Here is a 10,805-nt window from a genome sequence, read left to right on the forward strand (position 1 = left end):
TATAATAATTTGAAGCGTTTACACCAGTGCTAAAGTAGGAAGAGAGATGTAGCAAAGACATGAAAGAGGTAGCGATAATAAATATGTGGAGAGGCAATAGTGACACAAAAATAAGCCACCTATTTATAAAACTGAAATTGAAGAAATACTAAAGGTTAACTTCTGAAATTGTAGCCGATAATAACAAGATTCTCGTTGTTGGCAGGATTCGAACCTGCGCGGGGAGACCCCAATGGATTTTAAGTCCATCGCCTTAACCACTCGGCCACAACAACTTACTGTAAGCTGCATGCAAATATTTTGTTTGAAAGTATTCAAGTTGTCCCACATCAGAGTACTGATATTCTGCAATGCGCTTTTTAAAAACAATGTTTTTTTCATCATGCACGTTCTGTCCTAAAAACAAAAATTGCATGAGTATATCTCTGGATCTGTAAAAGGATACGCTTGCATGCAAACTCTCATGTGGCACTCAATTTTTTGGACCCTGTTGCACTCTGTTTTTGCGCTGCTTTTAGTCTACGACCCATATTACAGAAGTCTACCATCTCTGAGTATTTGTGACTCCTTTGTAAGTACCTTATCTTTAATCCTTGAAGAGCTCTATAATAAATGGGTCCATCAAAGATTGCTTGAATGGAAGATAAAAGAAGGCCCACTTGTCTCACCAAATGCCGTAGAGAAACCTGATGTTTTACTCACGTAATCCTCAGTTAATTTTTGTTAGACATGGCATCCTTAAGGTGGCCTACCAGCGACCTTTTTGCTTTTTACCTCACGTTTTGCTCTATCTTTATGTTGGCCTTAGGACTCTAATCACTTTATCACTACTGTGAGAAAGTGGCTCTGTATATACTGTTCCCAAAAAGGTACAGTGTGCACAGAGTCCTCAGTGCCCAGAGGTTTGACAGAGGCTAAAGTTTGATATAACCTTACTCTCTAAAGTGGTAGCTTGCTCGAGCAGTAAGGCAGTATCCGAGGACAGTGTAAAGCATTTGTTGTACACACTCAGTCAGCAAATGGTCTCACACACTCAAGAACTGAACTCTAGGCCAATGGTTTGTATAAAAAATATATCGTTGTTTTATTTTAGAACCAACAATAGGTATCAAAATATACTTTCTCAGAATAAGATGCTTTAGTTAAAAACTTTGCAATAGGCAATTGACTTTTGCAGGTAATAGTTACAGTTTATTGCAATAGGAAACACAATTTCAAATACAATAATACATTGAGCTCAATGGGAATTTTAAGTTATATGCAATTAATTACTTTCAGGATTACTTTTCTAAATCCAGGACTGGATCCTAGATTCAGTCCTGGGACAGTTCTTGGAAACAAGTGAGTAAATTCGTTTTAGTAACTGTTGTGATTTTCAAGCAATATTTTGCTATTTTAAAAGTTGACACTTAGAAATTTTTTCTGAGCAAATTACCAATGTTATCCTATGGAAGGAAATTCACTTAGCAGGTAGGTGGGGTTATGGTTACTTTTTCTATGTCAGTGTTGGATCCTAGATCCAGCACTACTGTACCACCTGTAAGCAGTTGAGAAACTGCGTTTAAGTTATACAAGCGATTTTTAAGGAATATTTATAAGTTTGCAAAATCGACACTTAGAAGAAATTTTACAGAAAAACAGTCAATGGTTTCCTATGGAAGAAAATTCAAGTTACGGGTAAAGTACATTCTCGTTACTTTGGTAATTCAGTGCTGGGCTCCTAGGCTCAGTACTGGGACATCTATCTAAAACAGGTAAGCAATTACGTTTTCACAATTGGTACGATTTTTAAAGAATATTTGTAAGTTTCAAAAATCGACACTTAAAAATTTTGTCAGCAAAAAGCAAGCAATGATATCCTATGGAAGAAAATTCGAGTTACTGGTAAGTACGGTTAAAATTACTTTTCAGGGTCAGTACTGAGCTACAAGATGCAGCACTGAGGTCTCTCCTGATAACAGGTGAGTAAATCAGAATTCGTTGTTCGGCTGATTTTAGATGAATATTTTAAAGTTCCAAAACTCCACACTTAGAAGAAATTCCAAGTGGAACCAGTCAATGTTAGCCTATGGAAGAGAAGTGAGTTATCGGCTTTTAGGTAAGTACTCGACTGGCAGAGTTATGGTTCTGGGCATAGACTCAAGGGTCTCCCAGGGGAGTCCCAGTCTACTTGCCAAGCCCTAAACTCCCCTTTTATTACATATAATTTACCCCTAAGGTAGGCCCTAGGTAGTCCTAGGTGCATGATGCTATGCAAGTAAAAGATAAGATATGTACTTTGGTGGTTTGCATGTCCTGTAAGTACCAAACAGTCTATTTCATTTTTCACTACTGTGAGGTCTACCTCTCTCATAGGTTAGCATTGGGTATTCCCCTATACTTTTTATTTGGTAATTCCATATCGGAGAGGAGTAGCTTTATTTATTTATTGAAAATCCTACTTACTGGTGAGGTTGGATTTAACTTTACTATTTTAGAAATGCCACTTTTAGAGAGTGAACATTTCTCTGCACTTACTGCTCTATTTACCTGAAACCAGGCCCCAATACACGTCTGGATTGGGCTGGGTGACAGCAACATTTGTGCCTTCCCTGTAGAGAGCCACAACACAGGTTACTCAACTGCACCTGGGGGGTGAGCTCCGCTCCCCCTCCACCCACAATAGGTTCAAGAACGATAATTTATGTAAGTAAATACATTATAGCTACAGCTTATAATCATGTTAAATTAAATATTTTGTTGTTAGATGGTTTAAATATTTAAACCTCTGGTACATTTGGTAATTCTGTAAAAGCAGAACCCAACTGCCGTAACATTGCCAACCACAATGCCGTAACTTGGATTCGAACCAAGGTTGCTGCGGCCACAACGCAGAGTACTAACCACTATACGATCACGGAGAGCTACATGGGGTCAATGCCATACACTAACATGGAGAATTTATAATTTGGAACACTCAGGGCTGCTCCTGTGATAGGCTGGATGTATTCATTGCTTCCTCATTCCTCATACAGAGGCTGCGTCTCCTCAGTGGTTGATAGGCTGAAACCGTTTCCTGGCCGCCTGCTTGTGAACTGCCAAGAGTCAAAGATAACACATTACACTTGCGGGCCTGTGATGGGACACCAATGCAGAGAAACCCACTTGGCACAGACCTTCTAGTCTGTCTATTAGACCTGCATCTTCCCTGCACCTTTCAAGCCATTTGTATGTGAAGCAAGAAAGAGTTAAGGAGTGATCCATCCACACTTTTATAGGGAGGATGCCGCCGTGAGCTCCTCCCAGCTAATCACACGAACAGCAGTAAATTAATATAAATACACAGTTGAGGGCGGGCTGCAAGGTCATGTTTTTGAGTAATTATTGAAACTGACCTCAGTGGCTCATTAGCAGAGCTGCGGCTAATGACTGGTTCCAAATCATGATGAAGCAAGCACCATGGCTCGTAGGGGACCCACAACACGCTTTTCTTAGCTCACTGAATTAAAGTATAAACTTCCGCCGTGTGTGAGTGGTAAAGGCTTGTTAATATGGTTCCTTTTCCAATTCAAGTCTGACAACAAGAGGCAGAAACCACGTGGCTTCGAAAGCTCTGGATTTTAGCCACCAACCACAGAGAAAGAGAGAACTGGCAGTATGAGAGTTGGAGAAAACAGGAGCGGGAGCAAGGAGCTCAAATGAGATTAATGGCGCGTAAATAGAGAGCGTAAAGGAACAGTTACACAGCTAAGAAAAGGGAAAGAAAGACTAAGGAAAAAAACACAGAAAGAGCCTGTAGATGAAATTCTCTTCCTGGGACAGCAGATTAAGAGAAATTACATAGGGAGAGGTTAAGCATGTAACACGGGGGAGAATAAAAAAGAAAATGCAGTTTTATGAAGTGTGTTTGCCAAATCCAGCCAGCACTTTTGTTCTATTTCTCTCTTTGCATCTTTTATTGGTAAAGTAAGTTTCAAGTGCATGCCCAGGTATGATTGAGAGAGCAATGGTATAATAATTTGAAGCGTTTACACCAGTGCTAAAGTAGGAAGAGAGATGTAGCAAAGACATGAAAGAGGTAGCGATAATAAATATGTGGAGAGGCAATAGTGACACAAAAATAAGCCACCTATTTATAAAACTGAAATTGAAGAAATACTAAAGGTTAACTTCTGAAATTGTAGCCGATAATAACAAGATTCTCGTTGTTGGCAGGATTCGAAACTGCACGGGGAGACCCCAATGGATTTCAAGTCCATCGCCTTAACCACTCGGCCACAACAACTTACTGTAAGCTGCATGCAAATATTTTGTTTGAAAGTATTCAAGTTGTCCCACATCAAAGTACTGATATTCTGCAATGCGCTTTTTAAAAACAATGTTTTTTTCATCATGCACGTTCTGTCCTAAAAACAAAAATTGCATGAGTATATCTCTGGATCTGTAAAAGGATACGCTTGCATGCAAACTCTCATGTGGCACTCAATTTTTTGGACCCTGTTGCACTCTGTTTTTGCGCTGCTTTTAGTCTACGACCCATATTACAGAAGTCTACCATCTCTGAGTATTTGTGACTCCTTTGTAAGTACCTTATCTTTAATCCTTGAAGAGCTCTGTAATAAATGGGTCCGTCAAAGATTGCTTGAATGGAAGATAAAAGAAGGCCCACTTGTCTCACCAAATGCCGTAGAGAAACCTGATGTTTTACTCACGTAATCCTCAGCTAATTTTTGTTAGACATGGCATCCTTAAGGTGGCCTACCAGCGACCTTTTTGCTTTTTACCTCACGTTTTGCTCTATCTTTATGTTGGCCTTAGGACTCTAATCACTTTATCACTACTGTGAGAAAGTGGCTCTGTATATACTGTTCCCAAAAAGGTACAGTGTGCACAGAGTCCTCAGTGCCCAGAGGTTTGACAGAGGCTAAAGTTTGATATAACCTTACTCTCTAAAGTGGTAGCTTGCTCGAGCAGTAAGGCAGTATCCGAGGACAGTGTAAAGCATTTGTTGTACACACTCAGTCAGCAAATGGTCTCACACACTCAAGAACTGAACTCTAGGCCAATGGTTTGTATAAAAAATATATCGTTGTTTTATTTTAGAACCAACAATAGGTATCAAAATATACTTTCTCAGAATAAGATGCTTTAGTTAAAAACTTTGCAATAGGCAATTGACTTTTGCAGGTAATAGTTACAGTTTATTGCAATAGGAAACACAATTTCAAATACAATAATACATTGAGCTCAATGGGAATTTTAAGTTATATGCAATTAATTACTTTCAGGATTACTTTTCTAAATCCAGGACTGGATCCTAGATTCAGTCCTGGGACAGTTCTTGGAAACAAGTGAGTAAATTCGTTTTAGTAACTGTTGTGATTTTCAAGCAATATTTTGCTATTTTAAAAGTTGACACTTAGAAATTTTTTCTGAGCAAATTACCAATGTTATCCTATGGAAGGAAATTCACTTAGCAGGTAGGTGGGGTTATGGTTACTTTTTCTATGTCAGTGTTGGATCCTAGATCCAGCACTACTGTACCACCTGTAAGCAGTTGAGAAACTGCGTTTAAGTTATACAAGCGATTTTTAAGGAATATTTATAAGTTTGCAAAATCGACACTTAGAAGAAATTTTACAGAAAAACAGTCAATGGTTTCCTATGGAAGAAAATTCAAGTTACGGGTAAAGTACATTCTCGTTACTTTGGTAATTCAGTGCTGGGCTCCTAGGCTCAGTACTGGGACATCTATCTAAAACAGGTAAGCAATTACGTTTTCACAATTGGTACGATTTTTAAAGAATATTTGTAAGTTTCAAAAATCGACACTTAAAAATTTTGTCAGCAAAAAGCAAGCAATGATATCCTATGGAAGAAAATTCGAGTTACTGGTAAGTACGGTTAAAATTACTTTTCAGGGTCAGTACTGAGCTACAAGATGCAGCACTGAGGTCTCTCCTGATAACAGGTGAGTAAATCAGAATTCGTTGTTCGGCTGATTTTAGATGAATATTTTAAAGTTCCAAAACTCCACACTTAGAAGAAATTCCAAGTGGAACCAGTCAATGTTAGCCTATGGAAGAGAAGTGAGTTATCGGCTTTTAGGTAAGTACTCGACTGGCAGAGTTATGGTTCTGGGCATAGACTCAAGGGTCTCCCAGGGGAGTCCCAGTCTACTTGCCAAGCCCTAAACTCCCCTTTTATTACATATAATTTACCCCTAAGGTAGGCCCTAGGTAGTCCTAGGTGCATGATGCTATGCAAGTAAAAGATAAGATATGTACTTTGGTGGTTTGCATGTCCTGTAAGTACCAAACAGTCTATTTCATTTTTCACTACTGTGAGGTCTACCTCTCTCATAGGTTAGCATTGGGTATTCCCCTATACTTTTTATTTGGTAATTCCATATCGGAGAGGAGTAGCTTTATTTATTTATTGAAAATCCTACTTACTGGTGAGGTTGGATTTAACTTTACTATTTTAGAAATGCCACTTTTAGAGAGTGAACATTTCTCTGCACTTACTGCTCTATTTACCTGAAACCAGGCCCCAATACACGTCTGGATTGGGCTGGGTGACAGCAACATTTGTGCCTTCCCTGTAGAGAGCCACAACACAGGTTACTCAACTGCACCTGGGGGGTGAGCTCCGCTCCCCCTCCACCCACAATAGGTTCAAGAACGATAATTTATGTAAGTAAATACATTATAGCTACAGCTTATAATCATGTTAAATTAAATATTTTGTTGTTAGATGGTTTAAATATTTAAACCTCTGGTACATTTGGTAATTCTGTAAAAGCAGAACCCAACTGCCGTAACATTGCCAACCACAATGCCGTAACTTGGATTCGAACCAAGGTTGCTGCGGCCACAACGCAGAGTACTAACCACTATACGATCACGGAGAGCTACATGGGGTCAATGCCATACACTAACATGGAGAATTTATAATTTGGAACACTCAGGGCTGCTCCTGTGATAGGCTGGATGTATTCATTGCTTCCTCATTCCTCATACAGAGGCTGCGTCTCCTCAGTGGTTGATAGGCTGAAACCGTTTCCTGGCCGCCTGCTTGTGAACTGCCAAGAGTCAAAGATAACACATTACACTTGCGGGCCTGTGATGGGACACCAATGCAGAGAAACCCACTTGGCACAGACCTTCTAGTCTGTCTATTAGACCTGCATCTTCCCTGCACCTTTCAAGCCATTTGTATGTGAAGCAAGAAAGAGTTAAGGAGTGATCCATCCACACTTTTATAGGGAGGATGCCGCCGTGAGCTCCTCCCAGCTAATCACACGAACAGCAGTAAATTAATATAAATACACAGTTGAGGGCGGGCTGCAAGGTCATGTTTTTGAGTAATTATTGAAACTGACCTCAGTGGCTCATTAGCAGAGCTGCGGCTAATGACTGGTTCCAAATCATGATGAAGCAAGCACCATGGCTCGTAGGGGACCCACAACACGCTTTTCTTAGCTCACTGAATTAAAGTATAAACTTCCGCCGTGTGTGAGTGGTAAAGGCTTGTTAATATGGTTCCTTTTCCAATTCAAGTCTGACAACAAGAGGCAGAAACCACGTGGCTTCGAAAGCTCTGGATTTTAGCCACCAACCACAGAGAAAGAGAGAACTGGCAGTATGAGAGTTGGAGAAAACAGGAGCGGGAGCAAGGAGCTCAAATGAGATTAATGGCGCGTAAATAGAGAGCGTAAAGGAACAGTTACACAGCTAAGAAAAGGGAAAGAAAGACTAAGGAAAAAAACACAGAAAGAGCCTGTAGATGAAATTCTCTTCCTGGGACAGCAGATTAAGAGAAATTACATAGGGAGAGGTTAAGCATGTAACACGGGGGAGAATAAAAAAGAAAATGCAGTTTTATGAAGTGTGTTTGCCAAATCCAGCCAGCACTTTTGTTCTATTTCTCTCTTTGCATCTTTTATTGGTAAAGTAAGTTTCAAGTGCATGCCCAGGTATGATTGAGAGAGCAATGGTATAATAATTTGAAGCGTTTACACCAGTGCTAAAGTAGGAAGAGAGATGTAGCAAAGACATGAAAGAGGTAGCGATAATAAATATGTGGAGAGGCAATAGTGACACAAAAATAAGCCACCTATTTATAAAACTGAAATTGAAGAAATACTAAAGGTTAACTTCTGAAATTGTAGCCGATAATAACAAGATTCTCGTTGTTGGCAGGATTCGAAACTGCACGGGGAGACCCCAATGGATTTCAAGTCCATCGCCTTAACCACTCGGCCACAACAACTTACTGTAAGCTGCATGCAAATATTTTGTTTGAAAGTATTCAAGTTGTCCCACATCAAAGTACTGATATTCTGCAATGCGCTTTTTAAAAACAATGTTTTTTTCATCATGCACGTTCTGTCCTAAAAACAAAAATTGCATGAGTATATCTCTGGATCTGTAAAAGGATACGCTTGCATGCAAACTCTCATGTGGCACTCAATTTTTTGGACCCTGTTGCACTCTGTTTTTGCGCTGCTTTTAGTCTACGACCCATATTACAGAAGTCTACCATCTCTGAGTATTTGTGACTCCTTTGTAAGTACCTTATCTTTAATCCTTGAAGAGCTCTGTAATAAATGGGTCCGTCAAAGATTGCTTGAATGGAAGATAAAAGAAGGCCCACTTGTCTCACCAAATGCCGTAGAGAAACCTGATGTTTTACTCACGTAATCCTCAGCTAATTTTTGTTAGACATGGCATCCTTAAGGTGGCCTACCAGCGACCTTTTTGCTTTTTACCTCACGTTTTGCTCTATCTTTATGTTGGCCTTAGGACTCTAATCACTTTATCACTACTGTGAGAAAGTGGCTCTGTATATACTGTTCCCAAAAAGGTACAGTGTGCACAGAGTCCTCAGTGCCCAGAGGTTTGACAGAGGCTAAAGTTTGATATAACCTTACTCTCTAAAGTGGTAGCTTGCTCGAGCAGTAAGGCAGTATCCGAGGACAGTGTAAAGCATTTGTTGTACACACTCAGTCAGCAAATGGTCTCACACACTCAAGAACTGAACTCTAGGCCAATGGTTTGTATAAAAAATATATCGTTGTTTTATTTTAGAACCAACAATATGTATCAAAATATACTTTCTCAGAATAAGATGCTTTAGTTAAAAACTTTGCAATAGGCAATTGACTTTTGCAGGTAATAGTTACAGTTTATTGCAATAGGAAACACAATTTCAAATACAATAATACATTGAGCTCAATGGGAATTTTAAGTTATATGCAATTAATTACTTTCAGGATTACTTTTCTAAATCCAGGACTGGATCCTAGATTCAGTCCTGGGACAGTTCTTGGAAACAAGTGAGTAAATTCGTTTTAGTAACTGTTGTGATTTTCAAGCAATATTTTGCTATTTTAAAAGTTGACACTTAGAAATTTTTTCTGATCAAATTACCAATGTTATCCTATGGAAGGAAATTCACTTAGCAGGTAGGTGGGGTTATGGTTACTTTTTCTATGTCAGTGTTGGATCCTAGATCCAGCACTACTGTACCACCTGTAAGCAGTTGAGAAACTGCGTTTAAGTTATACAAGCGATTTTTAAGGAATATTTATAAGTTTGCAAAATCGACACTTAGAAGAAATTTTACAGAAAAACAGTCAATGGTTTCCTATGGAAGAAAATTCAAGTTACGGGTAAAGTACATTCTCGTTACTTTGGTAATTCAGTGCTGGGCTCCTAGGCTCAGTACTGGGACATCTATCTAAAACAGGTAAGCAATTACGTTTTCACAATTGGTACGATTTTTAAAGAATATTTGTAAGTTTCAAAAATCGACACTTAGAAACTTTGTCAGCAAAAAGCAAGCAATGATATCCTATGGAAGAAAATTCGAGTTACTGGTAAGTACGGTTAAAATTACTTTTCAGGGTCAGTACTGAGCTACAAGATGCAGCACTGAGGTCTCTCCTGATAACAGGTGAGTAAATCAGAATTCGTTGTTCGGCTGATTTAGATGAATATTTTAAAGTTCCAAAACTCCACACTTAGAAGAAATTCCAAGTGGAACCAGTCAATGTTAGCCTATGGAAGAGAAGTGAGTTATCGGCTTTTAGGTAAGTACTCGACTGGCAGAGTTATGGTTCTGGGCATAGACTCAAGGGTCTCCCAGGGGAGTCCCAGTCTACTTGCCAAGCCCTAAACTCCCCTTTTATTACATATAATTTACCCCTAAGGTAGGCCCTAGGTAGTCCTAGGTGCATGATGCTATGCAAGTAAAAGATAAGATATGTACTTTGGTGGTTTGCATGTCCTGTAAGTACCAAACAGTCTATTTCATTTTTCACTACTGTGAGGTCTACCTCTCTCATAGGTTAGCATTGGGTATTCCCCTATACTTTTTATTTGGTAATTCCATATCGGAGAGGAGTAGCTTTATTTATTTATTGAAAATCCTACTTACTGGTGAGGTTGGATTTAACTTTACTATTTTAGAAATGCCACTTTTAGAGAGTGAACATTTCTCTGCACTTACTGCTCTATTTACCTGAAACCAGGCCCCAATACACGTCTGGATTGGGCTGGGTGACAGCAACATTTGTGCCTTCCCTGTAGAGAGCCACAACACAGGTTACTCAACTGCACCTGGGGGGTGAGCTCCGCTCCCCCTCCACCCACAATAGGTTCAAGAACGATAATTTATGTAAGTAAATACATTATAGCTACAGCTTATAATCATGTTAAATTAAATATTTTGTTGTTAGATGGTTTAAATATTTAAACCTCTGGTACATTTGGTAATTCTGTAAAAGCAGAACCCAACTGCCGTAACATTGCCAACCACAA

The 10,805-nt window shown here is 39.2% G+C and overlaps 3 non-coding genes across 3 annotated transcripts; all 3 read right to left on the reverse strand.

The window, feature by feature from the left end:
• Nucleotides 1-193: 193 nt before the first annotated feature.
• On the reverse strand, nt 194-275 carry TRNAL-UAA (transfer RNA leucine (anticodon UAA)). The gene has a single exon. It is a non-coding gene; the product is annotated as a tRNA-Leu (tRNA).
• A 3,907-nt stretch (nt 276-4,182) lies between these two features.
• Nucleotides 4,183-4,264, reverse strand: TRNAS-UGA (transfer RNA serine (anticodon UGA)). Its single transcript has one exon. It is a non-coding gene; the product is annotated as a tRNA-Ser (tRNA).
• A 3,907-nt stretch (nt 4,265-8,171) lies between these two features.
• Nucleotides 8,172-8,253, reverse strand: TRNAS-UGA (transfer RNA serine (anticodon UGA)). The gene has a single exon. It is a non-coding gene; the product is annotated as a tRNA-Ser (tRNA).
• Between the last annotated feature and the right edge of the window lie 2,552 nt (nt 8,254-10,805).

The sequence above is a fragment of the Triturus cristatus genome, chromosome 12, assembly GCF_964204655.1.
Source record: "Triturus cristatus chromosome 12, aTriCri1.1, whole genome shotgun sequence".
Taxonomy (NCBI): Eukaryota; Metazoa; Chordata; class Amphibia; order Caudata; family Salamandridae; genus Triturus; species Triturus cristatus.